The sequence below is a fragment of the Aotus nancymaae genome, unplaced genomic scaffold (genome assembly GCF_030222135.1).
Source record: "Aotus nancymaae isolate 86718 unplaced genomic scaffold, 86718_ANA_hifiasm-v0.15.2.pri h1tg000018l, whole genome shotgun sequence".
NCBI lineage: Eukaryota > Metazoa > Chordata > Mammalia > Primates > Aotidae > Aotus > Aotus nancymaae.
The window spans coordinates 22,078,771-22,084,429 of NW_026988430.1; the positions used below are offsets into that span (position 1 = coordinate 22,078,771).

Below are 5,659 nucleotides of genomic sequence, written 5' to 3' on the forward strand. Positions count from 1 at the left end.
TGAGTACAAGCGAGGTTCAGTTCTTTGTGTAAACAGGGGAGACAGCCTGTGTCTGAATATAATTCCGACCGCATCGAGGTCATTTTAGAGCTGGTGGAGCTCTATTTGTCTTAGGAAATCTCGAAAACTTTTATAGGGAATTCGGAAAATATTTTCGGCCAGCAGGAAAGATAAAATCCCTGCACACAAAGTGCAGGCATGGGCCCAGAGACTGAACAGACAGACTGCTGTAAAACTCCTGTTTAATAAGGCATTAAAATGCCATCGACCTGGACACATTAAAAAAAAAAAAAAGAGCTATGAAAACAAATACCATTCAAATAATTAGGATCTTATGCCTGAAGCCAGCCTTGATGCCAAGCAGGGACTTCCCTGCAGGAATCGGAGCTGAGCCTGATTCCCAAAAGGAGGAATCAGCCAAGACAAAGGCAGCCCTGGGCCTGGGATTTTTCCCAGCCCCCCTCAACGCCTGCCTCTAGATGCCGAAGGCAGGGTGTTTGCAATCCTTTCCCTCCCGAGGACATCTTAGGTAACTTTCTAGTCCAGTAGCTCCAGTGGGGGTCGTGTGCCCCTGAGGCTGACTGATGTGCCTTCAGGAAGGCCCGCAGGGAAGGCCTGTAAGGGTGGGGCCTGGTACCTTTCTGCTCCATAAAGGACAAGGAGGCATTTCAAGGCCTACTCTATCGGGGAACTATGTGCCAAATGGGAGTGAAAGTTGGATAGTGAACATTTGTTTATGAACGTAGCTGTGAGGGGGAAAAAGATGTCTTTTCATTAGCTTCTGCAAACGTGGAGGCTGCCACTGGGCTATTTCCTGCCACCATCACTTCTGAATAGTTGAAAGCCAGGTGTCCAGGGGCACTTGCTTTACCACCCTAATGCCGCCCCCCAGGGTAGTTTCCAAGGGTTCAGCCTCAGAAATCTGAAAAATAAAGAACGTGCCATTTTATTATTTCTGGAATGATTGTTTGTTTGGGGGCACCGGTATAGCACAAGGTTGATGCTTAGCAGGTCTAATTGAGGGAGCTTTCATAAAACTGAATGTTAAATCCGATTGTGTCTCTGGTACAATTTGAGAGGGCTCTTTATTTTTTTGCCTTTTCATTCTCTCCTTTAAAACATTCTCACATGAATTTGTATCCGTGATCGGTAACTCTGCTTAAGGAATCCCTTGGAGAAAGTTGTATCTGTCTGAGTATGTTTCTCGTTCGATTTCTTCTTCCTCCCGTACATTTTCTTCTCTTCCAAGAGATTGTAATCACAGCAAAATCTGAAAATGAGAGAGCAGAGAAAGAGAGAAGAAAGAGCGGGGCGGGGGGGTGGGGAACAGAAAGAAAGAAATATAAAGCCCTCTCATTTTCTGGGGTTAATTTGAATGGAACCAGTTGGTTTCGTTTTGCAATACAAAAGAAAAATTCAGGCCTTAGGGCCTAAGACTTTCATTAAATTCAGCTTTGGCAAGTTCTAATAATACAGGGGTTTATTAAAAGCGTGAAAAATGTCATTGCCGAAGCCTTTCCTAAGCCGCGGCCTCACCTCTCGGGTATGACTCACGCTTTCTCCATGGCCGCCTGAGCTGTAAAGTTGGGGGCAGGATATTTGGGGTCCAGGGAACCGGCTCCTTGAATCTCTCTCACCATTTGGCCAGGATCACGTCCCAATTAGAGACCTTGCCATACAGAGCAGTAGCTGGACAGCAAAGGTGAGACAGGGGCTGAGTGCTCAGGGCTGTTACAAGTGATTAGTCCAAAGGAGTAGCGCGAAACTTAGAACTGCTGTCCCCGGCAGGAGGAAATGAAAGGATCAACACGAGAGGAGCACTGTGGCCGATTGTTCTCGGCCGCAGCCACAGGCTTTTCCGTGTGTGCCGGAAATTGACCTCCTCAAAAGCTGAGGCTGCAGGCAGGGTGGGGAGGCTGATAAGGCAGGTGATGCTGAATCATCCCCCTCTCTGAGCTGATGGAACTGATCAGTACCTCGCCAATCATTTCCCCTCCTTAGCCTATAAAAAACAGTGGGTCTTTTCCTGAAGAAATGAGCATGGACTGGCACTGAGTGGACCAACGAGAAGCTTACTCGTCGCAATCCCTTTCATTTCTTACTACATGTTTTCATTCAGAAGCATCTCATTTGGCCCGTGGACCAAGGCCAACAGATATTACTCATCCCTTTTTATAACAGAGGACAGTGAAGACAAGAAAGATAGAGGGTCTTGCCCATGGCCTCCAACAAGACACAAACAAAGCTGGGACTTTCTCTCCACAATAGATGTATCCCCGGTGTCACCAAGTGTGGCAAGGGACATGGAATGAGGGAGCAAAGCTCAAGCCATCCCTTCCTGGGAGCACTGGTGAGGATGGCTGGCTGACCTGCTGGAGGCACACTCTTTTCTAAGTGTCCTTGAACGTTGTTGTGCATCCTGGATGAGACCCAAACCCCTGGCAGTGCGGGGCGCTCAGAGCGCTGGGAGGACCAGGCTGGAGCCCCCCAGCGTCGCCCTCCTGCCGCTCGCCTTGTGCACCCAACCGCACAAAGATCTGGACTTTGGCATCTGGTAAAGGAGGCTTAACTGTGAGACAGGAGACGCAATAAAGTCAATAAATAGAATTTCCCAGGAAAGAAAAATCTCACTCTTTTAGACAGCTAAGATGAGTCCTGTGCAGACAGGCAAATTATGTGGAGGGAAGGGGGACAATTTGAACTGAGCACATGTTTCATCTCTATTATCTCATTTAATCTTTTCTATAACCTTGAAAGATAGGGAAGATTTTATTACCCCTAATTAACATGGGGAGACAGGCTCACAGAGATTAGGCAGACATCTAACAAGTAATGAAGTTCCAGGCCTCTTCTCTTTCTGTTCCCGGGCCTGGCCTCTCCACGAAGAGCTCTGGTTATCCACCTCTGGGAGGACGGCGGAGAGCCCAGAGCATCACAGGAGGGGTAGAGGTCCCAGCCTGCGAGCAAAGACGCATGATGACCTCCCCATCCCCCTGTGGCCTCCACACTTTTTTTTTTTTAATCTCACCTCCCTTCAGCAAAAAACCTTAAGGCCAGATGAAATGGCTCACGCCTGCAATCCCAGGACTTTGGGAGGTCGAGGCAGGTAGATCATGTGAGGCCAGGAGTTCAGGACCAGCCCAGCCAACATGATGAAACTCTGTCTCTACTAAAAATTTAAAAATTAGCCAGGCGTGGTGGTGCGCACCTGTAGTCCCAGCTACGTGGGAGGCTGAGGCATAGGAATCGCTGGAACCTGAGAGGCAGAGGTTGCAGTGAGCTGAGATGGTGCCACTGTACTCCAGCCTGGGTGACAGAGCAAGACTCCGTCTCAAACAAACAAACAAACAAATCTTAAGGCACAAGCTACCAATATCTTATTTACAAATTGATCTACTTCTTATACATACGCACTACTATATAAATATAGAGGTTCGATATTTGAAAAGTATGAGAATAAGTTTAAAATGTAAGATAAATAGAAAGAGAAGTTCTAGTTCCTCCCTCCCTAACTTTGCTCTGGCGAGGTCTGCTATAGATTGAGACAGAGCCTTGCCATGACTGAGAAATTCGTGATTGCAAACATGATTTGGGAATCATCGTCCTTTAGCGCTGTAAGGGTTGTGAGGAACTGTGTGGAGGGGGAAAAGGAGGCTCAGGGAGAGGGGAGACACGGCCAGCATGAGACAGATGGGCCTAGGACCACATCTCCCCACGCTGAGTCCCAAGCTCTGTGCTGTGCTCTACACCGATAGAAAAAGAAGCCAACGGTTCATTTTTTTGGGCCAGAAAATTAAGTTTGGGTCTCTCGTGGGACAGGCTGGAGCTTTATGCCTGAGTCTCCTATGCTGTGTCCCAAGTACACTGAGATCCATCACTGCCCTGAAGAGACGGTCACTGGCTTTTCAGTCTGGGCCACAGAGCATGTGGGCCAGGCTACCAGCACGTGGGGGCTAGAGAGAAGGAAGACTGTGCTGTGCCGTATTTGATGCTATTAAAAGCAGCTTGCATAGTTTCCATCATTCCTAATGGAGCTGCGTCATTTCACAGACCCAGCCCTTGGTTCAGGCACCCTAGTTAGGAATTCTGGAAGTTAAAGAGAAGAGACTCCCAAACGAGTCTCTTCTAACTCATCCCAAGGAAGCATATTTTGACCAAGAGTTGGAAAGAAGGAAAGGACACCCTAGCTTTGCCACCCAAGCCAAGTGGGGCTTGGGGACATCCCCAAAACACTTTATTTTCCCCTCCAAACACTTTAAACAGTTGCTTTCGAGGTACCTGAACTATTTCCTGACTCTGCCAGCTTGGGCCGAGGTGACTCGCCCACTTGGGGAGGCGAGAGCTGGTGCTGTGGCACCCCCTCCTTTGATCAGCCCCTTCTCCGTGAGGTGGAGGGCAAAAGATGACCCAGCTTCGTGGCCCTGTGGGGATGGGTGGACGTGATTGTAAATCATCATCCTCTAAATCCTCGGCCATTTTGTACCCTTCAAGTAATAAACTTATTTTAAAAGACATTTGTTTTCTTTTTGTTAATAAACTCAAAGTCACTAAAAATACAAAGCGATCGAGTCCAGTGGCCTCAGAGGAAAAGGGAAAAAGGCAAAACCGGCAGAGAACGAGCCGTGGGAGCGGTGATAATGGCAGCAGTAGTGGCGTCTTAGAGAAAAAATCGGTGGCTCATGCCTGTAATCCCAGCACTCTGGGAGGCCGAGGTGGGTGGATCATGAGGTCAGAAGTTCAAGACCAGCCTGAACAATATGGTGAAACCCCATCTCTACTAAAAATATAAAAAATTAGCCAGGCATGTTGGCGCATGCCTGTAATCCCAGCTACTCAGGAGGCTGAGGCAGGAGAATTGCTTGAACTCAGGAAGCAGAGGTTGCAGTGAGCTGAGATTGTGCCTCTGTACTCCAGCCTGGGTAACAGAACAAGATACCATCTCAAAAAAAAAAAAAAAAACAAGCCAAAGCTTTGGGTTAGAGAGAGAGACCTGGGTTTGAAGCCGTTGCTGACCCATAACCTCGAGTACATTTCTTCATCTCCCTGAGCCTCAATTTCCTCCTCTGTGAGGTAAAGGTGTTAATTCCTCTCCTACCAAGTTGTGGGGAGGATTAGAGACGACAATTCTAACATAGTAGGGTGCCAAGCCCAATGCCTGAGGACTGATTACTAATAAACTCAATCTAAAGTGTAGTTTTCTTTTCTCATTTTACAGATGAGGAAACTGAAACTCAGAGAGTTCAGATTCCACCCTGCTTTTCTGAATCTGAAATCCAAAGCAATGCCCTTCCGTAAGAGGGGCAGGAAGGAGGGTGGGAGCCAGCATTTGTTGAGTGCCTGTTTAGTATTGGAACATCAGGGACAAGAATGTGCCAAGCCCTCTCACATATGTTATTTTAATCTCCATGATCCCAAGAAGCAGATGTTATTTGCAATATTATCTCCAATGCATTGGCAGGCGCAGAAGGAATGGCTATGCTGTTTAAAGGCACAAACCAGAAAGTGACAGAGCCAAGTATTGAACCCAGGATTTCTGGCTCAAGAGGCAGAGTTGGTGTCACTACCTCATGGATGCTGAGAAATCTACTTCGGTGAGACAGCATTCACCCCTCAGGGGAAAAGGGGATAACAGAGTGCAAAATCCAGCACCTGTTCTTGG

General features: G+C 47.7%; 1 long non-coding RNA gene across 1 annotated transcript; it reads right to left on the reverse strand.

The window, feature by feature from the left end:
- Positions 1-930: 930 nt before the first annotated feature.
- Positions 931-5,659, reverse strand: LOC110569072 (uncharacterized). Its single transcript, XR_002479252.2, has 2 exons — positions 5,565-5,659; positions 931-1,270 (listed from the first exon to the last, which is right to left on the reverse strand). It is a non-coding gene; the product is annotated as an uncharacterized LOC110569072 (long non-coding RNA).